At 43.6% G+C, this 25090-nt stretch overlaps 1 protein-coding gene across 2 annotated transcripts in view; it reads right to left on the bottom strand.

Moving 5' to 3' along the window:
• Positions 1-25090, bottom strand: part of tspan9a (tetraspanin 9a) — a 281777-nt gene that overhangs the window by 226327 nt on the left and 30360 nt on the right. For both annotated transcript variants that reach the window (XM_024423877.2, XM_024423878.2), the window contains exon 2: positions 21224-21288. The gene's annotated coding sequence lies outside the window, so the exon portion shown is untranslated. The remainder of the gene's footprint in view (positions 1-21223; positions 21289-25090) is intronic.

Consider the following 25090-nt stretch of genomic DNA (forward strand, 5'->3'; position numbering starts at 1 on the left):
GGATGCGAACAGTCGGGTGTTCCACACAACTCACCCCAATAGAATCAGATATCACACAGAACCTGTCCAGTGATCTCTGTCTCCTCCCTGTTCTCCATTCCTCACTAAGCTTTTACTGGCCCCGGTAACTACGTGGAACAGGCCAGGTAGACTCCAATAGAGCAGGGTTCCCCAACTGGCAGCGGGGAGATTTGATTTGGCCCCTTAAGTTTTCTGAGCAAAAAATAAATACATTGTTATTCTTTTTTATTTTTTAATTGTTGGACATAAAGGACTGTAAAAACACCAGCAAATCAGCTCCATGTCATTTACATTTTGGAAATCTGTTCCAATGTTTTCCCACGCATAAAGATATACAGTATGTGATAGTATACGATTTCAAGCAAGGTTTGAAATGATTATGCCTCAGTCAAATATGAGATCTGTTTGGTCTTCTTGCGGTCAATATGCAGTCCACAAATGATTTGTAATTATGTTCCGGCCCCCTGACCGCCCCCCCCATCTTTTTTCTTTTACGGCTGAATCTAGTTGATGATACTTGCCATTGAGGCTCGCCCTATGTACACTGCATTTTATGCCTTCTGCCTTCTGCCTTGCCCTTGATTCTTATTTATTTGTCAGCTGACAGGAGTGAGTGTTGATGAACAGAAATCTCTGGATTGTCTTCCCCTGACGGCTTTATTAGGCAGAGGATGGGGCAGACGAGGACTGGTGCTCCATCGCCTGCCTTTGATCATGCAGTGCCCAGGGGATTGACAGTGTAACTGATCCCGTACAGGACAGGGTTCCATGGGTGTTGTACATCTCCTTATGGGGCCAGTAGCACCTCAGCGATGGGGCAATGATAAATCCAGATCGGGGGAGAGGTTTCGGTTTTCACATATATAGGAGTCTGGAAACATGGAAGTGACTTGCGGGCGGAGATTTTTAAAGCTCCTATTTTAATGTCCACCCGTAATTCAGAGGATGGATGTGCTGGCCTCTTCCAAGCAACCCTCCATAATATGTAGTGGTGGTGCTCTGGGAGCAGCGCATAACTGAGCGGGGCAGCGAGGCTGTGGTGTGTGTGTGTGTGTGTGTGTGTGTTTGCGCGTCATGATGCCCTCTGCGCCTGTCAGTGGGGGGGTGAGTCAGGCGCCTCGCAGACTCACTGGCACCTGGCCATTGTCCTTTAGGTGTCCTAGTGACCATAATGTCTGTGTGCGCTCACTGAGGGCTCTCCGCAGAGGAACACTAAGGCCTGAAAAACACCCTGTGCCTGAGGCTGGGGTGTCATCAATACATCCTCCAGATGTGTGTGTGTGCGTGCGTTGTTTGATGGGAAAGGACACAGCAGGTAGTGTCGGCTGTATGCTTTTCTCATTGCAGGATTCACACTTTCCCCAGGCGTGATTTCCATCATCCACTCCACTAGTCCAAGCATGAATCCTTCAAAACCTACAGCGCAATCGTGAATAAAGCCTTCATGAGAAACAACCTTCAAATACTGGAATCATAATGAATGAAATCGTAAAAGTGTACAAAAATCACTGATCAAATCCAAGGAAAGAGGTACGAGTGAAAACTTTCCAGAGGCAGGATTATGGAAAAATCCATTCCCTATCAGAGGACTTCTTGAATGCTCGTTTCAAGGTGACCAACTGAACGTGGGAACATAAATCACACTTGCTATATGCACCGAGGGAAGCAATCATAACCTGGGGGTGAAAGTGCAGTATTGTACTGTGGAGAAGACGGCTGAAGACGGTGTATTTTACTGTGGGCGTCGCTCCTTCTCCCCCTTCGCCGAGCTGTGGCATTCTCTGTGCGACAGTGATGAAACGTGCAGCGGGCGCGTCACGACAGGCAGTGCACACTGAATAAGGGCTGACTCAAAGTGTCAGGATCCCTCCCATCCCTCATCACTCAGAGCCCAACTTCTGAGTGCTACTCTCCACAGTCTCCATGTCAAATGCCAGCCGTCCTCCACACCTGAGTGCTTAGTTTTAATGCATATTCATTCAGACACACCGGGAGCTAGCCAACACTGTAAAAAAAAAATTTAAAAGAGAGTTTTTCACAGAAACTTAATCGATGACATCAACGAGCATGCAAATAAGTTAGCGACGGCCGACATGGCGGGATTCAGATCACGACCGCAGTGAGTCAGTGACCACCTAGGCATCGTCTGGTTGGAGTGTGTTTATCTAGAGAATCCCGGAGACACCTATAAAAAGAGTGAAGCCATCACACGCGTGACTCAGCAGTGGCAGCCATGATGGATCCCACAGTGAGCCATGCATACCTGTCTAGACAGCCTGTGATTAGTATTAGTCACTCTTATCTATAGGAAGAGACAACAGGAGAGCAGCTGAATGAACACACAACCAAACCAGGGGGATTGCAGAATGGTCTTTCCTAAGGTCACCAAAGGTCACTGAGCATCTGTGACAAGGCTGGCGGTGAGGTACCACACAGATTAGAGATCTATAAGCACAACGATCCATAGGCTTGTGGCTGTTGTCAAAGTGTTGAACAGGCCTAATTGAGAAAGGACAGGCTGTGTTAGCCATTGATAGAGTGAGCAACCATCTAGCAGCTTGATTGAGGAAATAGGTGAGGGACTGAAAGACTGGGCTTTGGAGATGTATAGATTAGCATTGCAAATTGATATATTGAGTCCTGAGTTGATTGACAGTTTACAGCAATGCAAAGCTAAATGGGTTCCTGTTCAAATGTTAACATTAAATCAAATCAAATGTTATTTGTCACATGCGCCGAATACAACAGGTCGTAGACCTTACGGTGAAATGCTTACTTACAAGCCCTTAACCAACAATGCAGTCTGAAGAAAAATACAGAAAAATAAATAAATAAAACTAATAAATACTTCAAGAGCAGCAGTAAAATAACAATAGAGAGGCTATATACAGGGGGGTACCGGTACAGAGTCAACATGTGGGGGCACTGGTTAATCGAGGTAATTGAGGTAATATGTACATGTAGGAAGAGTTATTAAAGTGACGATGCATAGATAATAAACAGAGAGTAGCAGCAGAGTAAAAGAGGGGGGGGCAAATAGTCTGGGTAGCCATTTGATTAGATGTTCAGGAGTCTTATGGCTTGGGGGTAGAAGCTGTTTAGAAGCCTCTTGGACCTAGACTTGGCGCTCCGGTACCGCTTGCCGTCCGGTAGCAGAGAGAACAGTCCACGACTAGGGTGGCTGGAGTCTTTGACAATTTTTAATGCCTTCCTCTGACACTGCCTGGTATAGAGGTCCTGGATGGCAGGAAGCTTGGCCCCGGTGATGTACTGGGCCGTACGCACTACCCTCTGTAGAGGAACATTAACGGTTTTATTTTGTGTATTGCAGGTACATTTAATTGTCCATTACGGAGAATAATTTACAGTGGTTTTTAGCATTGCTTAACATAGACTCATTTGTGTAGATTTGATATTTGTACATTGAATTTCCTATTTTCATCACAGCCACCAAAGATCTTGCAGCCTTCGCTGAATAATGACGAAGAAAGATGCTGTGTTCTTGTGTATTTGGGGTTTTAGTTCAATGCTAATTATGCATTGGATTCCGATTCTCGATGATGACCTTGTGTTGAATATAACCACATGAACAATGAACATTTGGGATTATATCTAAGAATGACAATAAAAATGTGCTTACGCTATGATGTTCAATTGTATAATAAGATTCGGTAGACTTTTCTTATGACGAACATTGACTATTGACAATTGACAATCACAATGAAACTTCGTTCCTGGCATAGCATGGTACGTTTTTCAAAGTCAAAGGTCCAGAATTTCCTGATTGAATTGAATGACCATTTGGGAAGCTGGTGTAGTATTCTAGCCCATATCTACAAAAGGAATGCTCTCTGACCCCAAGGAATCATCGAGGAATTCCTGATATTGATTGGAATGACACGGTCACTCTGTATAACTTAACACCAGCTCGGGGTCCACTGAATTTTTACAAGGAGATTAGTAAGGTCTTTTCCAACATCTGCACTCGATTTCAGTTACCAGATCTCAAGTTAAAAGGTTACTTGAAACTTCCAAGGGGGGAGCACATAACACACTATTTTTCTTAGCGTGAGGATTATTACCAAGTTATACTTGATATGCAACGATGTGGAAACGATGTGATTTGTGTCAGATGGGGAGAAATTGGTAATCAACACTGCTGCACACAGCTGTATTGATACAACTTTAGCATATTGGTATTCTAAATAGCATATTGTCTACCATTTGGAGATGTAATACAATTAGCTACTGTAATTACAAGTATATCAAAACACAACAATAATGTCGTAGTTAGGCTAATATACAAATGTAAGCAAGTGTCTCTTGAGGTTGAATGAAAAAGGTAATATTCTCATATGTCCTATTAATAACGGTCAAAGATGTATAGATATTTTGAGATTTGACATGACTTCATAGACGATTTATACAAAAAACTCCCAGTAATAAAGAACGAATAAAGGTGAGATATAACGATTACACCCCAACAACTGATCAGTTGTAATAGGTCTATCATATCAAAATGGAACCCTTATTTTACCAGGTAAGTTGACTGAGAACACATTCTCATTTACAGCCACAACCTGGGAAATAGTTACAGGGGGGATGAATGAGCCAATAGGGAGCTGGGGATGATTAAGCGGCCATGATGGTATGAGGGACATATTGGGAAAGATATGAACATTAAAAAATTTAAAAAACCTGGGGCTACGACGACATTGCGTTGATCTACAAAGCAAACTGCTATCGTTTTCTGTTCACTTGATGGGTGTAAAAGCAGATAACAAAGGTTACCGTTATCACAGAGTGGCACTTTGAAGATGCAGTCACCATAGAGGAGACTGCTGTTTACCAAGCCAGGCTGAATGCAGAGCCCATAAAGTCCCTTCAACGTGTCTGATAATGAGACAGAGGTAACTATAGTGACATGTCACACCTGGACACTCCTGGATCTATTTCCCAAAACAACATCTAGGCAAAACACTTTCTTTTGTCTTTCTGCCAGACAATATCAGAGGGCAAACTAGCTTTCTTAACCACAACAAAATGGCACATGGGAAAGCATGAGGCCTATTATATGACACCCTGATGTAAGACGATCACTTATCAACACATTTAACGGCCCCATAAAAGGAAGGGTAATCATACCAGCGCGTGGTAATAATAAACATTTGCATCATCATCATGGTTTGGACTTAAAGAGCCCCAATCAATCTGCAGTCATGGCCTTTGTTCTGATACTGGACTAGTATAGCCCGCTGACGCACTGCAGGGCGAGATGCAGGGTGGCTACAGTTCAAGCCCCACTCAGAGTGGAGAGATTTACTCTCCCAAGGGCAGGTCAGTCAGTCCCCAGGACGGTTATATATGGTCTGTTTAGTCACAGTATATACTATACAGCCTTACTGGGACCCCCCCCCCCCAACTAGATGAAATGTGGAAAATACATTCTACCACCACACTTCTATTCATGGGGAAATGGTATTGTACTTGAAATGGAATAAGTGCATTGTGTGCAGAGAAAAGACGTGCCAACAGATGCTCCATGCCTCATGATGCGCAACGTGATACATCCTGCCATTTGGCCAGTAGCCCTACTGCAATGTATTTATAATGGGGCAAGCTGGGAGATTCATATTGTGATCGCAGCAGTGCTCTCTCTATCCTTCTGAGCTCTTCCAGAAGGGCGAGGGGCAGTGAGAGAGGGACGGTCAGACAGAGAGGCAGCGTGGGCCTCAGCTCCAGCCCTGCAGTAACGTTGCTGCTCTCCGTGCTGCTATATTTACCCCTCTAAGCGGCCCAGCACATCACGTTGGGATTCTGTTACCCCCCTCGCGCCCCGGCATATACACTGCTAGTTATGTGAAAGCCTGTTGGGTCGGTCACAAGCCTCGCCGGCTGCCTGCGCCTGCCTGCATTCACTCCAGCTAACGCCATCCCACCCAGCTGGCCCCTCCGGACTGAGACAGGGGGTCAGCGGGGGACGAACCAGGGAGGGGACGGAGATTAATGACAGGGCATCGAGGACAGAATGAACTCAGCCCAAACTGGGATCGATACGGAGCACAGAGAGAGAGCTATGGGATGGTGGATGGCTCACTTCTCCTGATTTGGGCAGGGCAGGGGTTCACGGAATGCCACTGGCAGATCAGATCTCATCATGGTTTGATTACCCCTGACTGACTGACTGACTGGCGCAAGTAATGCTGATCTATGATGGAAATCACCAGTAGATCTTCTGGCCTCACACATCACATGAGACGGTTGATTGGGAACCCTGAAATAGAGTGGCTGAGTCACTTAAAGACGCCAATCAATCTGCAGTCAGGGCCTTCATGGCCTCTCTGCCCGTCAGTCAGTACTGCAGAGTCATACGTTATTCCAATTGAACAGGGTTCTGAAGTTTGCTTAATGCAAATTGCATATTTAACTTTAACAGCTTTCTTGTTCAAATGTGATCACAGAAGTGATAGTTCAATTTGACTACATCCAAAGCCATCAACTACACCCTAGACATAAGGCAAGGGCTGGTGCAAACCACCCAATCCAATATGACGTCTTCACTGACTCTGCCACCGAGACTACACTACTACCCTCTAGTGGTACAGTCGGGAGTATCATTCATACTGCATACAGTACAACCGAGTGATCATTTTGTCCTCAGAAGATTGATTTTGAGTCATGGAGGTAGGTCCAGTGGCTCTTAGTAGGATATGATTGAATGGCCCAGGGGAGCGCTTTGCTTCAGCAGACAGCATCTCTGATGTTCTGTCTCAGCCTCCCAGATATCCAATTATCCACTGGCCCTGGATCTGATTTGAAAAAGTGTGATCTATACCGGCTGAGTGATAACATCCGCAGTACATTCAGATTGTTTTCTTCAATGCACTTTGTTTTGCAATGATTGAACAGCTCGATTTAACAGCAGTCTCATCTCTCAAACAAACACTGTAGTATTGTTGACAGTGTAATAAAAACATTTCAATGGAATTGACTGCACTCAGTTGGTCTACAGCCACACATAGGACTTATGTGGCTCAGTTACTAGAGCGTGGCGCTTGTCACGACCGTTTTGTGGGTTTGTTCCCCAGGGCCACCCATATGACAAATGCATGCACACATGACTGTAATTCGCGTTGGATGAAAGTGTCTGATAAAAAGCATGTATTATTATTATTATGTTAGAAGTAACACGTGAAACCATGGCAACACACAAAAAAGCAACGGATGGGTTTCCCTAGAGGAGGAGACATAAACTCCTATGTAGTTCTACGTCACTTTCACCAGATGGCGCTCATTGCGAGGAAACACAATCAGAGATTGCGCTTCCTTTGACTTCTCCAACTGTATCCAACATGTTCACTACCACAGGAGTCACAGACTGGTCGATTGCATTTTCGATAATGAAAATAGATATGTTACAGCCATCTACTCTGGGGTAGAAACGGTCCATGTAGTGGGGGGGGGGGGTCGTTTACCTCGGAGTAGTGATTCAGAAACATCACCAGTAATGTTCCAGCATACAATCTGAACCTTGCCTCAGCCCATCAAAACAAATACCTCCTTGTTAAATAACCTTCTTTAGATAGTCCCCTAAGCTCTTCTACAGACCACACCACATTGCTCTGATGCTCCACACACTCTCCATCCACTCATCTACAATAAAAACCATCCCAATCTAGGTGGGTCCTGTTACCTACCAGCCACATGTAATATGCGCCATTCATCATCCTCATCATCATGGCCTTTGATCCTGAGCTGGAGAGCACTTTGTTCAGTGTGATGTATGTGTCGGGGTTACATCCACTGCTTTTTGAACATAGAGTGGACTCACTCTGTTTGTAATAATATACTGTTTCACATGATTTTTTAATGACTACCTCATCTCTGTACCACACACATATAATTATCTGTATGCCTGTAAAGGACTCTGGAGTTTTTCAGCATAGAAAAAGAAACGGAATGGAGCCAAGCGCAGACAAAGTCCTAGAGGAAAACCTGGTTCAGTCTGCTTTCCACCAGACACAGGGAGAAGAATTCACCTTTCAGCTGGACAATAACCTAAGAAAACACTCACAGCTGTACTCGCTGACGAAGGTGATTCTAACATACACTACTTTTCAAAAGTTTGGGGTCACTAAGAAATGTCCTTGTTTTTGAAAGAAAAGCAAATTGTTTGTCCACTAAAATAACATCAAATTGATCAGAAATACAGTGTAGAAATTGTTAAGGTTGTAAATTATTTTTAATGGAATATCTACATAGGCGTATGGAGGCCCATTATCAGCAACCATCACTCCTGTGTTCAAATGGCACATTGTGTTAGCTAATCCAAGTTTATAATTTTAAAAGGCTAACCAAGTTTATAATTTTAAAAGGCTAATAATTGATCATTAGAAAACCCTTTTGCAATTATGTTAGCACAGCTGAAAACTATTGTTCTGATTAAAGAAGAAATAATTGGGATGGCAGGTAGCCTAGTGGTTAGCACGTTGGACTAGTAACCGCACTGAACAAGGCAGTTAACCCACTGTTGCTAAGGTGTCATTGAAAATATGAATTTGTTCTTAACTGACTAGCTATATAAGACTGGCCTTCTTTAGACTAGTTGAGTATCTAGAGCATCAGCATTGTGGGTCTGATTACGGACTCAAAATGTCCAGAAACAAAGAAATGTCTTCTGAAACTCGTCAGTTTATTCTTGTTCTGAGAAATTAAGGCTATTCCATGTGAGAAATTGGCAAGAAACTGAAGATCTTGTACAACGCTGTGTACTACTCCCTTCACAGAACAGCGGAAACTGCCCCTACCCAGAATAGAAAGAGGAGTGGGAGGCCCCGGTGCACAACTGAGCAAGAGGACAAGTACATTAGAGTGTGTAGTTTGAGAAACAGACGCCTCACAAGTCCACAACTGGCAGCTTCATTAGCTTCAAAACACCAGTCTCAATGGATGGATGCTGGTCTTCTAGGCAGAGTTCCTCTGTACAGTGTCTGTGCTCTTTTGCCCATCTTAATTTTTATTTTTATTGGCCAGTCTGAGATATGGCTTTTTTCTTTGCAACTCTGCCTAGAAGGCCAGCATCCCACATTTTGTTACGTTAAATGTATTTCAATGTTTTTTTCCTCATCAATCAACACACAATACCCCGTAATGACAAAGCAAAAACATATTTTTTTAAACATTTTTGAAAATGTATAAATAACAACAAATCTGAAATATCACATTTATATAAGTATTCAGACCCTTTCCTCAGTACTGTTCAAGCACCTTTGGCAGCAATTACAGCCTCGAGTCTTCTTGGGTATGACGCTACAAGCTTGGCACACCTGTATTTGGGGAGTTCCTCCCATTCTTCTCTACAGATTCGCTCAAGCTCTGTCAGGATGGATGGAGAGCGTCGCTGCACAGCTATTTTCAGGTCTCTCCAGAGATGTTCGATTGGGTTCAAGTCTAGGTTCTGGCAGGGCCATTCAAGAACATTCAGGTACTTGTCCCGAAGCCACTCCTGTTTTGTCTTTGCTGTGTACTTAGGGTCATTGTACTGTTGGAACATGAACCTTCGCCCCAGTCTGAGGTCCTGAACGCTCTGGAGCAAGTTTTCATCAAGGTTATCCTGACTCGTCTCCCAATCCCTGCCGCTGAAAAACATCCCCACAGCATGATGCTGCCACCACCAGGTTTCCTCCAGATGTGAGGCCAAACAGTTCAATTTTGGTTTCATCAAACCAGATAATCTTGTTTCTCATGGTCTGAGAGTCCTTAAGGTGCCTTTTGGCAAACACCAAGTGGGCTGTCATGTGCCTTTTACTGAGAAGTGGCTTCCGTCTGGCCACTCTACCATAAAGGCCTTATTGCTGGAGTGCTGCAGAAATGGTTGTCCTTCCGTAAGGTTTTCCACAGAGGGACTCTGGAGCTCTGTCAGTGACCATCGGGTTCTTGGTCACTTCTTTGACCAATGCCCTTCTCCCACGATTGCTCAGTTTGGCCAAGCGGACAGCTCTAGGAAGAGTCTTGGTGGTTCCAAACTTCTTCCATTTAAGAATTATGGAGGCCACTGTGTTCTTTGGGACCTTCACTACTGCAGACATTTTTTTAGACCTTTCCCCAGATCAGTGCCTCGACACAATCCAGTCTCGGAGCTCTACGGACAATTCCTTCGACCTCATGGCTTGGTTTTTGCTCTGACATGCACTGTCAACTGTGGGACCTTATATAGACAGGTGTGTGCCTTTCCAAATCATGTCCAATCAATTGAATTTACCACAGGTGGATTCTGTACAACTCAATCAAGTTGAAGAAACATCTCAAGGATGATCAATGGAAACAGGATGCACCTGAGCTCAATTTCCAGTCTCATAGCAAAGAGTCTGAATACTTGTATAAATAAGGTATGTCTGTTTTAAATGTTTTAAACATTTGCAAAAATGTCTAAAAACCTGAATAAGGCTGTAACATAACAAAATGTGGAAAAGGGGAAGGGGTCTGAATACTTTCCGAATGCACTGTAATTAAGATCTAAACGGCAAAACTGATCCTTGATCAGCACCCCTGCTGTACGATTTATGTGGATGGTTACTAGTGTAGACTGTGTAACTGTGGACCCTTGTCTCAGCAGGCCTGATGGGAGATAAGAGTGAACTGTTAGTAGCCCATGTCAGCCCCACCACCAGCAGCAGGCTTGGCACAATCAAGCTGTGTGAATATTCCTTCAGCCAAGCCGGCAACGACACCACACAAGACAACTCCCTCATATTTACAGGGCTAATGAGAAAATGTACACAGCCAAGGTGATAATGAGAGATAGAGTGGAGAGAGGGGGATACAGAGACGGGAGAGAGGGGAGTAGCGGTTATGAGTCTCTATTGCTAACTCCTCACTGCCCGCTAACCCGACTCACTCATCCCTGACTGACTCGCATGCCTCTATTGCTATTCTACAGCTCACAGGAGACCAAACACAATCCAGACTTTAAACAAACACAACAACCAGGGCAAAGAGAATTAGGGCCAAGGGTCTGACGATTCACATGGAGTGAGAATAAGAGAATGGAGTGGTAACTAGAATGAGTTGGTGTGGGGTGCACAGTGGGCTCCAGTGAGGCAACGGTGTGAAAATAATAACACACAGTTTGAAATCAGATATTCGTTTAAAAATAGCATGTGTGATTAAAATATGTTGAACTGAACATAAAAGAGTATGTGTGACTGCATATAACACAGACTATAACATAGACCCTTAGGGAGTCATTTGTACCCTGTAAATGTATTAAATGAAAGAAGAAGTCCCACTAATCTTCACTCACTCAAAAGACACTCTAAAGGTTTGTCCTTCTCTTCAAGTGCAAACAGAAGAGCACCGCAGAGGAGAGGCAACACAATCAGCCCTCTTGATATAACCAAAATTAGTAAGGAAAAGTAGCAGAGATGCTCAACTGTGTCCCTTCTATTTGCCGATCTGGCCTGTCGTGCATGAAGATACTAAATTAAAGCTCATATCAGATTTCCACTATCATGAGCTTTTGGCAGTGTGCCAGTGATGGGATGGAATAGAAACTTGTAGTGACTGGCCTAGTTATGAAGTTCCATTGTCCTCCAACTAGCGATGCAGGGGTCTAATAAAAGAAAGCCCAAAGAAGGTGTATTCATCTTCTTCACATTGCAGCTCTAAATTATAGGCAACAAAATTTCACATTTCAATTTCAACCTCAATTTCACACCTCGCAGTCAAATACACAGTGGTGTGTAGATGGATAAAACTATTTATAATGGCCAATAACATACCCACTTCTCATTTTTACTAAAGAGTGCTGGATCCTCGTGAAAAGAATATCTAAACAATAAATAACACAACACACCCTGCAAACAATACATTTCAAAGTTTTGACATAAAATTCTCTTTAGGCTTTGTATCTCCTGTTGCAACCACTAATAATAATGAACCACTAGATTAAGTTCACCAGCCAATAACAGGATAACTACAGAGACTGAGGGGCATACCACCAATTACATTGGTATTTTGAGGACGGTCTAGTACAAGATTGGCTTAAGAAGTATGAGCAATTTGCTCAAACGTCAGAGGGTCGACAATAGTTCAACTCTTGCACAGGCAGAACCTAAACTAACGTTTTGTGCTGCACAAAGTGAAAACATGTTTTTTGAATTCTTTGCACGTTTCTAGAAAATGAAATTGGTACACCATCCAAAGTGTAATTAATAACTTCACTATGCTCAAAGGGATATTCATTGTCCGATTTTTATTTATTTATACCCATCTACCAATAGGTGCCCTTTTTTGCGAGGCATTGGAAAAACTCCCTGGTCTTTAGTCGTTTAATCTGTATTTGAAATTCACTGCTTGACTGAGGGACCTGACAAATAATTGTATATGTGGGGTACAGAGATGAGGTAGTCATTCAAAAATCATGTTAAACACTATTATTGCAACTTTTTATGTGACTTGTTAAGCAAATGTTTACTCCTGAACTTATTGAGGCTTGACATAACAACGGGGTTGAATACTTATTGACTCAAGACATTTCAGATTTGTATTTTTAATTCATTTGTTTAAAAAAAAAAACTAAAATCATAATTCCACTTTGACATTATGGGGTATTGTGTGTCGGCCAGTGGCACAAAATCTCCATTTAATCCATTTTAAATTCAAGCTGTAACAGAACAAAGTTTGGAAAAAGCAAAAGGGGTGTGAATACTTTCTGACAGCATTGTAACTTCAAGAAGAAAGAAGAAAGGTCTTGATGTTATAACACAAAACACATAACTGAGCCTGTGAAATAGGACACCCTACTCAGTTTGGCTTTAATGTGCACTGTGCCCATGCTGATGCAGCCACACAACTATGTCTTCCTACACCCTCCCTTCACCTGCGCTCTTATTCTCGCTAGCTCTCTCAGCATTTACAACAGAATATGTATCGCAGAATGTGTAGCTGCTGTAACATGTGCAGTGCAAAAGGGTTGTGTCAGGACAGAGACGGCATTGGCCATACAAAGACTTGAGAGGCAAGTGGGTGTCTAGCGTGACAATAACAATTCAACAACGGGATGTTAGACTAAGATCATAACCTTGAAAATGAGACACACCGAGAATCTCACTGTCAATAAACACTTATGAAAAAAAGTGGTACCTGCTACGTGTTGACCCTGTAGCGACAAACCTACCGATTCTACGTAGAATCCCAATGCTCCTCAGTGGACACGGTCCAACAACATGACTTTGAGCCAATCAGAGAGCACAAACTCCCACATGGGGGAGCCAACCAAAAAAAGCAATGCACACAACACTAAATGCTTCCTCCACGCTAGCTAGTATTGACATTAGAATTAAATCACAACGGATTAGCTAGTTTCCATGAAACCGATGCCTTAATTAGCTGCCGAGTGCAGTGTCCTTAGCTAGCTAGCTATGTTTTGCTAGCTAGCGAATATGCTAATGTTAGCTAGCTAAACATTTGGCTATGGGCTGGCACTGGCAGTATGGGATTATGGAGATTGAATTACATTTTTTCTTCGTCATCTTGATATGTAGTTATCTACCTGTGGTCATCTGGCTAGTATCAAAAAGGGCGTTCTACAAAATAGCAACATTAGCACAGCTAGTTTGGAAGGTAGACCATAAGCAATACGCACAGATATGCATTGCCAAACAACACTACTGCCCCCTTCTGGTTTGGAGTATTTTAACAAGGCATTTAATGTGTGAACACAAAAGAGATTGACTGCCGACACTGCGTTCAGAGGTGCTAAGTACAGTCGGCAGGCAAAAGTTTATCAATCCTGTGTCTGAGCATTTAGAAAGTGTTTTTCCAACAAAAGTCCGACTTCAGGCTATACCCAACACACAAAACATCACATGCATATTACGCACCCACACACATACCACAGAAACACCCACCCACACATATGAACAAGTCACAGTTGGTTACCTCTTGACAGCAATTGCTGACACCACAACCATAGTGTTACATGCATCTATGACAGCGATATGCTATAGTAGCTACAGTGAATTTCACGTGCTTGTTAAATCAAATCATTTTAATACGGGTCATGAGGAGGAGAGGATATGCAAAGTAACAGAGCAGAATAGAATTGAAAGATGTAAGATAAGTCCATTAAATGTCTTCCTCAAACACCTCAAGAATGGAAGGAGTGGAGGTGGGCAGAGCAGGATAAAAAAAAAAGCAGAATTTAAAAAGTTTGAAAAAAGGGGCTCAGTCAAAAGGCAGCAAGCACAGCTCTACCTCCTTGTGGGGATTTATGGTGACAACTCTGGGCTTTTATTTGCTTTTCCCTCCCCAATTTCCCCCCAGGTAATAGATATTTCCCTGGGTGACCCCCTTTTCACTGGGCTAACGCAAGTAGCAGATGTTGCTACGCTACTGAGTTCCCAATAGGGAACACTGCAGCATGGAAACTACCTGCCAGAGGTCACTACTATACTGGGCACTGGGCAGTACACATACACTCTCAGACCAGCCAGCCTGACCGGCATACCAAGCGTGGGTTCACAGCTCAGTTAATGAAAACACTGTGCTTCTCTGGGCCAAAGTTTGTGTGAGCTGGAGGGACTTATTGTTGGTAATTGCTGACGGGACACTTCGCTCTTGGTCAGCAAGACGCAGATGTAATTATTCTTCTGCTCTGCACCCTGGTTTCGCAGTTTGTCCTAGCACCTGGTGTACCTAGTTTTAATTGGAGCTCCTGAACCTCAAGTTCTCTCTTATTAATGTCAAAGAGACTAATTCTGGTTTAGATCTGACATGAATTAAAACTGGAGAGGAAGCCTTGATGCTTGAGACTTCAAAGATTCCCAAATGTAACTTATTACATGTAACCTTTATGAACGTCCTCTTATGGGGGCTTCCTAGTGTGCTTCCATGTGTGCCTACTGTCCTCTGGGGGCAGTATTAATTACTACACTACTGAGACAGGCCTAGGGCTTCCTAGTGTGCTTCCATGTGTGCCTACTGTTCTCTGGGGGCAATATTAATTACTACACTACTGAGACAGGACTGGGGCTTCCTAGTGTGCTTCCATGTGTGTCTACTGTCCTCTGGGGGCAGTATTAATTACTACACTACAGAGACAGGGCCGGGGCTTCCTAGTGTGCTTCCACGTGTGTCTACTGTCCTCTGGGGGCAGTATTAATTACTACACTACAGAGACAGGGCCGGGGCTTCCAAGTGTGCTTCCATGTGTGTCTACTGTTCTCTTGGAGCAGTATTAATTACTACACAACTGAGACAGGGCCGGGGCTTCCATGTGTGTCTACTGTCTTCTGGGGGCAGTATTAATTACTACACTACTGAGACAGGACCGGGGCTTCCTAGTGTGCTTCCATGTGTGCCTACTGTCCTCTGGGGGCAGTATTAATTACTACACTACAGAGACAGGGCCGGGGCTTCCTAGTGTGCTTCCATGTGTGCCTACTGTCCTCTGGGGGCAGTATTAATTACTACACTACTGAGACAGGACCGGGGCTTCCTAGTGTGCTTCCATGTGTGCCTACTGTCCTCTGGGGGCAGTATTAATTACTACACTACTGAGATAGGGCCGGGGCTTCCTAGTGTGCCTACTGTCCTCTGGGGGCAGTATTAATTACTACACTATTTAGACAGGGCCGGGGCTTCCTAGTGTGCTTCCATGTGTGCCTACTGTCCTCTGGGGGCAGTATTAATTACTACACCACTGAGACAGGGCCGGGCCTGGAACTGAACAGAACACTCTCCTGGTGCACATAGTTGCCTGGGGTTTAGGCCTTGGTCTTGTGATGCTGGGCAAATAGGGAAAACTCACAGACGACTATAGGAGTAGGGGGGTCTTTCCTGTTGCCACTGAACCCAGGGCCTTGGAGACTGCCAGAAAAGAAGCAGGCCCTGTTCCAGCAGCAAGCCACCCTCTCTGGGTAGCCTCTAATTTAGCCCCAGGAGTGTACTTCCTGGTAGGCCCATTAAGAGCCTTTGTGTGTAAACTACCCAAAATACCCAAAAGGGTTTTCCCTCCTAATAGAGAGGGTATAAAATGTCCTAAAGCAGTAGGGGAATCAAATCAGGAAGGTATTTTCCACTACATAACGACATAATGAATCATGAAACACAGGAGGATCCCTAAACCTAACCAGATTAAAAAACAATACATCTGATCCCATTGGCCACAGACGTCAGTTCAACATGAAGTTGTTTAGATAACGTGAACTTAATGTGAAATCAACCCAAAAATTCACCATGTCATTGGATTTAGGGGGAGGGGGGTTGAAATTATGTGAAAACAACGTTGATTAAACCTGTTTTCGCCAAGTGGGATTTCATGGTTTCCGTATTTGGGGAAGCCCAGTGGTAATTTGAAAACAAAGTCATGAAACTATATTTGGTAGATAATTTGATTCATGTCTTCATTCTTTTTCAAAGAAAGGGGGGATACCTAGTGTGTTGTACAACTGAAATGTGTCTTCTGCATTTAACCCAACCCCTAAATCAGAGAGGTGCTGCCATAATCGACATCCAGGAACTGCCTTGCTCAGGGGCAGAAAGACAGATTTTTATCTTGTCAGCGCAGGGATTCGATCCAGCAACCTTTCCGTTACTAGTCCAACGCTCTAACCACTAGGTTATCTGCCGCCATGGCCTAGATACTGAAATCCTTTGAAAAACTTATACAACTAACAAATTCTTCACAATTATTCAAGTTTGATGGGGTACACAATAACAAATGCTTCACAATTATTAGGGTACACATAAATAGGCTATCACAAGACTGGAAGAAAGTAAGTAATTTACACTCGTGGGAATTGGTCTATATGGACAGGGCTTGTTACGTTCCCCAGTTTCTGTGTTGTTGTGGATTTGTTTGTGTGTGTATTTTAGGAAATGGCTTCCTGGAATCCTAAAGTAGCTGATTGGTCTGCCCCATCGCTGATTGGCTCTCTGACCCCTCCCTCTCATCAGGGGAAACAGCTGTCTCTTCATTTACCAACTTATACTGCAGCTTGATAAAAGCCAATGTTCCTTTATCAGAAAGGACCTTCTTTTTTTATGTCATGTGTTGATTTTTGTTGCGGTCAGTAAAGGTTTTGTGGATATTATTTTGTAGCTGCTCCTTCTGAGGTATGTGTTTGCCAATAGGACTTGTTTTTGGTTATTGAAATTGTTCATTAAGTATTAGTTATTATTCTGTTTCATTTGTTCTCAGGGGGGAAGGGGAATGCACCTTGGGAGTGTTTAGGCAAGAGGTCTGCGGGCATACTAACCTGTAGTATGTCTATGTACACTAGGGAAGACCTGGGCGGACCACCCCCTGTATTTTGGTTACTGCGCCAGGTGGTGCTTAAGGTTAGATAACAAGTGGTAATGTAGGAGAGGGGACTCCTTAAATTTTACTTTCTTTGCTTTGGTTTCATCCAGAACCTTTTTCCAATTAACTCAACTTACTGTGTTTATGAATAATACATTCCCTGTAAACGGTATTTCTCTCTGCCTCTGTCGTCCTTCCCCGCACCTACGATCACATACATATTCACTCCACGGGGAGTTGAGATGTAGCAGGGTGTTGTCCCCCCCCAAGAGGTGTACGTAACCGGGCTAAATTGGAATGTTTCTTACAGAAAAACATAAAGGCATAGCAATTGAAAGGGAACAGTTTGGAGATTATGGGAAAATTATCAGACCAAAGGTGAGGGCACAGCAGTTCACCTGACACACAACAGAATCCAAACTTTACATTTGCTTTTATGTGCATTTTACATTCTGTACTTTTTGCTACATTTGTTGATGACGGCAATTGTAAATACTCCAGATGCGTTCAGTAACATAAGAATATTCCTGGAAAATGTGGGGTAGGTGCAACAAAAATGACATACCTCTGCACATCATACACAGTTCCTAAGTCATTTCAATGCATCAGTCTTCAACTAAGTTTTAATTTTTTTATCTCCCAGCTGTGCCGTTGAGGAACAAGCACACTTGTAGTTAGTTTGGTTGGATCACAACCCTGCATCCCCGCCATCACACAATCCGAAAACCGTCCATGATAAATCGCAATCTGGTTCAGGTTGGCATCAGAAACAGGTCATTTTGGTGTATGTAGAAAGTAGCAACAGCCATTATCTATTTTAAACCGATTCTAATAAATGCAACAGTTGGACAATGGTTGAATATGCTCCAAACAGTTTAAATCCATCAGATATTGACTGACAAATAATGAACGTTCAGGGATTTTGGTGTGAATTCTGGTATTACATTTATTGTGAAATGTATTTTTCTTAATGCACTTATATACACTGCTCAAAAAAATAAAGGGAACACTAAAATAACACATCCTAGATCTGAATGCATGAAATATTCTTATTAAATACTTTTCTTTGCATAGTTGAATGTGCTGACAACAAAATCACAACTATGAATGGAAATTTATCAACCCATGGAGGTCTAGATTTGGAGTCACACTCAAAATTAAAGTGGAAAACCACATTACAGGCTGATCCAACTTTGATGTAATGTCCTTAAAACAAATCAAAATGAGGCTCAGTAGTGTGTGTGGCCTCCACGTGCCTGTATGACCTCCCTACAACGCCTGGGCATGCTCCCGATGAGGTGGCGGATGGTCTCCTGAGGGATCTCCTCCCAGACCTGGACTAAAGCGTCCACCAACTCCTGGACAGTCTGTGGTACAATGTGGCGTTTGGTGGATGTGTAGAGAAATGATGTCCCAGATGTGCTCAATTAGATTCAGGTCTGGGGAACGGGTGGGCCAGTCCATAGCATCAATGCCTTCCTCTTGCAGGAACTGCTGACACACTCCAGCCACATGAGGTCTAGCATTGTCTTGCATTAGGAGGAACCCAGGGCCAACCGCACTAGCATATTGTCTCACAAGGGGTCTGAGGATCTCATCTCGGTACCTAATGGCAGTCTGGCTACCTCTGGTGAGCACATGGCCCCCCCCAAAGAAATGCCACCCCACACCATGACTGACCCACCACCAAACCGGTCATGCTGGAGGATGTTGCAGGCAGCAGAACGTTCTCCACGGCGTCTCCAGACTCTGTCACGTCTGTCACATGTGCTCAGTGTGAACCTGCTTTCATCTGTGAAGAGCACAGGGCGCATGTGGCGAATTTGCCAATCTTGGTGTTCTCTGGCAAATGCCAAACGTCCTGCACGGTGTGCTCCTCCTGCTCCTCCTTGCACAAAGGCAGAGGTAGCGGTCCTGCTGCTGGGTTGTTGCCCTCCTACGGCCTCCTCCACGTCTCCTGATGTACTGGCCTGTCTCCTGGTAGCGTCTCCATGCTCTGGACACTACGCTTACAAACACAGCAAACCTTCTTGCCACAGCTCGCATTGATGTCCCATCCTGGATGAGCTGCACTACCTGAGCCACTTGTGTGGGTTGTAGACTCCGTCTCATGCTACCACTAGAGTGAAAGCACCGCCAGCATTCAAAAGTGACCAAAACATCAGCCAGGAAGCATAGGAACTGAGAAGTTGTCTGTGGTCACCACCTGCAGAACCACTCCTTTATTGGGGGTGTCTTGATAATTGCCTATAATTTCCACCTGTTGTCTATTCCATTTGCACAACAGCATGTGAAATGTATTGTCATTCAGTGTTGCTTCCTAACTGGACAGTTTGATTTCACAGAAGTGTGATTGACTTGGAGTTACATTGTGTTGTTTAAGTGTTCCCTTTATTTTTTTGAGCAGTGTACATTTTCCTAATGGAATCAGGAATGTGTTTAAGCTAAAATAAAGAAAAGCGGTTTAATTTGAAGAAATACTGTAGAAGGGGTGTATTTGACTGAATTAACATGACTGGGTAAAACAAGGCTGAGTAATTACTGTTGTATAATTCAACAAGTGGGTCAATAGCAGGATACCCTCAGATTAAAAATCAACATGCTTGGCTCTCGATTACACCTCTCTACACATACTTTACATTGTTTGCAATATCAAATCAAATGTATTTATGAAGCCTTTTTTTTTACATCAGATGTCACAAAGTGTTATACAGAAACCCAGCCTAAAACCCCAAACAGCAAGCAATGCAGGTGTAGAAGCACGGTGGCTAGGACAAACGCTCTAGAAAGGCAGGAACCTAGGAAGAAAGCTATAGAGGAACCAGACTCTGAGGGGTGGCTAGTTCTCTTCTGGCTGTGCTGGGTAGAGATTGTAAGAGTACAAGGCCAGACATATCACTATAATCCAAGTGTTCATTTTCCAAAGTTGTTTTCATTTCAGGCCATCTAATTCGTAAACATTTCAACTGTATTAAATGATTACTTCACAAAAAATTTGCACCCATCAAAATAAATTCATTTTCTTATCTTGTGAGAAGTGTCGAGACGATGCGTTAAATGTGTTCTTTATAGATTCAACAGAAAGCCGACGTATTCCACTGAGCCTATTTCAACCATTACCGGTGTGTGTTTGACAGGTCCTTACAAACATTTCTGTGGTCGTAACGTTAATGGGAGAAAACAGGCACAAGCAAGAGCATGAAAGAGTTGCAGGAGTAAAATGAAAGCAATCCATCTGGCGTGATTTAAGTGACCAGTGGATTTTTGGGCCCTTCAAACAGGAAATGGATGGCTGAAAACGACAGATCCTCAGGTGGGCAGGGCACGTGTGTTGCTATAGAAAGGAGCCATAACTGCATTCAGGTGCGTGTGTGTCAGGTGTGTGTGCCGCAGCGAATGTTCTTCACAATAGACAAACACAGGCTCATTCGGATCAGAACAACCCAGGGTATGATGTCATCTTGTAACTGTACATCAAACAGTGGTCATAAATTGTGACATAAGTTGACACTGTATAGGGCATCGGTTTTATGCTATGCACTTGGACTCGCAGGTGTTCGGCTTGCTTGTATGACATCAAAGAGGGATTTATAATAATCCTCAACGTCTCATCTTTCTCAGTCCTCTTAACTTACAGCATTTCCCTCAGACAACAAAAAATGTGCAAAAGTTATCAAATTAGCGGGAGGCACATTCTTCTTGCTCGAGGTGCCCAAGTTCAGAACGGCTGTCAGTCAAAACCCACACAGAGGCAGAGCTCTGACGTCATGTCTAGCGTGTTATTGTACAGCCACTGTGTTCCAATTTAAAGGCACTTATCAGTGCACACATCTGCAATTTTCAACCCGTATATATTGGTATGAGTGTAAAGGGATACAAGGCGATGTCATGTCTTACCGGCTTAGATGTGGTGGAGGCAAACGGAACCGAAGCAGTGGGACCCCTGGATGTAATGGGATGGCCTGTCAAACAAAAGAGAGAAAAACGGGCTGAACTACAAGCTGACGCTTTTGATGAAAATACGACATGGACGGGGACATTTTACAGTACAAACCATATACAGACACAGCTGCTGTAAAGAACAGGCACACAGCGGAATAAGGTTTTTTTGTGGGTAGTTGTTTGTAGAAGCCAGAATGGAGTCTAATGTGACGGTAGGCTGTGTATTTTGTGAATGAGAGAGATTGCAGGAGAGTGGGGAATGTCATTCAGGGGCCATGAAAGGACTGGGGAGGCCCCAGTAAACAGCAGTAATACACCTGAAACACACATAACTCCAGGTAAACATCAACTGCTCGTGTGTGTGTGTGTGTGTGTGTGTGTGTGATGGTAATTATTACCATATTATGCAACCACAAACACATGGAAATATTGCAGTGGGAAGCAGTGCAAGAAGCAATGCATGTGTGACGGCCACCGTATCCCTTTTTAGGAGTGAATTTAGTCCTAGAAGATAAGAGTCAGAACAGACACTACATTTACTGTGCATGTCATAGTGTTAGCATAGCCAACCGCAGTCTATTTTGGGTCTTTGGACATACAGGAGTTTTCCCATGATCAACCGGACCAAATGTCTTATGGGTTTATTTCAACACTCAAGATGCTATTTTAGACTTGATAAGTAATCTATCGAGCAGAGATGTTGCGATAACACGACTACATACTAATGTGCCAAATATGTCAGACCTGAGGTTAGAATGAGTCAGTGAGTGTCTAAGTGGGAAGAGTGCAGGTTGACATTGAGCGGACCGAGAACCTCCAGTCCAATCCGTGAGCTCATGTTGCATTTGGCCCTGCAGTTCAGAGTCTGAGTGGCATCTTTCTCCATTCTGCTGCTCAGCCTCTGTCTCGCTTTCTCTCTCTTTCTTGTGGGCTTTTTCTCTAGAAGCTGTTACGTATTCCCATGCCTGCTGCTGGCCCCCCCCCCCCCAACCGCAGCTCACGCTGTACTCATTCAATTAGAAAATCAGACTACAGTCAGGGCCTGGGTGCTCTGTTTCCAGCCCCAGTCCTCCGGTCCCACTCAGTTCTCATTGGTGAGTGGAAGGCGCAGGAGAGGAGAGGGAAGGAGGGAATAAAGAGAAACGATAACTGAGGACGGGGCATTTTTAATAGAGCCATTTTTCTTATTTTTTTCTATTTAAAACCGAACGTAAAGTCAACATGTCATTAGTTTTCGTTTTTGTTGTGGCTCCCAAACCATAAGCCTGTGGAACATAATGGCAATGAACTGGCAACTGGTATTTTTCTTTCTTCCTTAAAATTAATCTCCCCCTGATCCAAGTGTTTCCTTCATTCCGGGAAACCAGACTTCACACTCCAATGCGTTTGTTTTCCTGTTCTCCTGTGAAACCTTAAAGGGACAGTTCACTTTTTGGAAGTTTTAGCTCATTTACGACCTCCCCAGAGTTGTTTCCTCCAAACCGTTTTTAAACGGGTTCGCTGGTTCTTTAGCAATGTCCAGAATCTCCTGGCTAGTATTTTCATCATCCTTGGAAAATGGTACAAAAGTTTAACTTAAAAACTGTCCAATTAAGGTGCCAATGTACGAGCTCGGGGATATAGACAGAAACTCACTTCTTTGAGAGAGAATACTATCTTTGATGTTCGATCTCGAGGATTATCAAAGGAAAAGAGATCTTACACGACACTCAAAGAATATCAGGTGTGCCGACAAAGAAAAGGAACAAATCCCCTCAAGACATTTTCTTTCAATTTTCTGACCTTTTTGCACCCTTTCGTAAAAGTATTCAACAGATGACAACGCTTAAACACTGCACACTTGGATGTATTAATAATGACTCTGAAAGCTTTTTACACTACATCTGAATTCATTTAGCAGACTGAGCTAGTCTTTACCAAAACCTGTGATAATTACCTCATCTGTACATGCATACAGCCTACACACTAAGGATGAACACCAGTGGTGGCCTAGTAAAAGGAAACAAATGTGCTTCATATTTTACATAAAACCTTCAGGGGTTTAAGATTAAACAATCAGGAAGGGAGACTAATGAAGTTGCAATGATTCTATACAGTAAATCCAATGAGAGCCATCCCCTCAGTGGCACAGCAATCAGGCCTACATTTGTTTGACTTCCATCAGACCCACAGTGAGAGGAAGTGGGGCCTCCCATCCTTTCTCTCTTCACTGGAGAGGCCTGCGAGCGGGCCTTAGCGACGGGGATCTTTTTTGTCAGCGAGTAAGGGCCCTTCCTGTGGTGTTTGGTGCAGTGTGGTCCAGCGAGGGAGATGCCTCAAGTTGTTAACGCTGCAATTATATTCAGAGAATGCTGGAGCCGGGTCAGTCTTCATGGGCTCCAAGTTCCAACAGGAAAACAGAATTTAAAAAGATAAACGTTACATCCACTGAACATAAATATAAACGCAAAACGCAACAATTTCTCTGATTTTACTGAGTTACAGTTCATATAAGGAAATCAGTCAATTTAAATAAATTCCTTAGGCCCTAATCTATGGATTTCACACGACTGGGAATACAGATATGCATCTGTTGGTCACAGATACCTTAAAGAAAAGGTAGGGGCATGGATCAGAAAACCAGTCAGTACCATTTGCCTCATGCGGCGCGACACATCTCCTTCACGTAGTTGATCAGGCTGTTGATTGTGGCCTGTGGAATGTTGTCCCACTCGATCCAGAGCATCCCAAACAAGCGTCCCAAAGCGGATATTGTTGGGGTTTTTAACAAGCATTTCATATCTGCTGGTTCAGTTTTTGATAATGGTGGGGCCCAGGCCTCTAATATAAGCTCTGTTACAGGCAACTATAATATAGGCCCTCATGTGAACCATTTGAACTTTGAGCCTGTTTTTTTATGCTGAGGTCTATAAAGCACTAAAGAAATTGCAGTCATCATTCACTCTATTATACACTAGAAAAGTAACATAAAAGTGGATTTGGAGACTTACAGATGGCAAACACTTTAAAACAGAGAGGCCCGCTCAGAGCTTATGGCAACAGACACTTTTGGACAATCCCCAAGGCATATCTTGCAATGATGAAATCACTACAAGGCCTTTTTACATTGCTGTGATCGTGTCAGAGGCGGAACGCATACCTATGTGTGTTTAATGGAGAATAATCCATTCAAATGACCCATCAAAATAATTCAAAGCCTTTTCAACACTTTGCATACAATGCCTTTACAATACCTAGAGTATGTCCCTGTCTTCGTATAGTCCAGTCCAGTCATCCCATGGGTCTGTCTATAACTTAACAGAGAGCGACAGACCAGGGGCCCACCTAGGGAGCACAGACAGTGTGGACAGGATGGGGGGGCAGCGAGATGTGCATAGTAGGAGACTAATCAGGCTGAGAGGTCCAGAGTGCTCTCTCTGACTGGTGGGGTATGGCCAGTTAGGCTAGTCATGGTGGCCAGGAAACAAAGCAGCTGCTGAACAGACATGTCTGTCGCTGTGGAAGCTCACTCTGCATTCCACTGGCTGGTCGGTCACATTCTCACACTTCACTTCCACTAGGGCTTCCACTAGACGCAGTCAGTCTGAGCTTTTTACTCAACCGCGTGCTCACACAGACGAGGCACACACACACACACACGCGGCTCACACTGCGTAATTAGGCCATCTGTGCATTAACAGTGCAGAATATTTCAGATAGTATTGGGCCCATTTTTATCACAAAATGGGACACAAGTTAAATCATCTGGAAGAAAGTTTTCCTCTCTGACCAAAACTTTTAACAAGCCTATGATCTCATCTATCACATTACAAAACATAAAAA

The sequence above is a fragment of the Oncorhynchus tshawytscha genome, linkage group LG06, assembly GCF_018296145.1.
Source record: "Oncorhynchus tshawytscha isolate Ot180627B linkage group LG06, Otsh_v2.0, whole genome shotgun sequence".
Taxonomy (NCBI): Eukaryota; Metazoa; Chordata; class Actinopteri; order Salmoniformes; family Salmonidae; genus Oncorhynchus; species Oncorhynchus tshawytscha.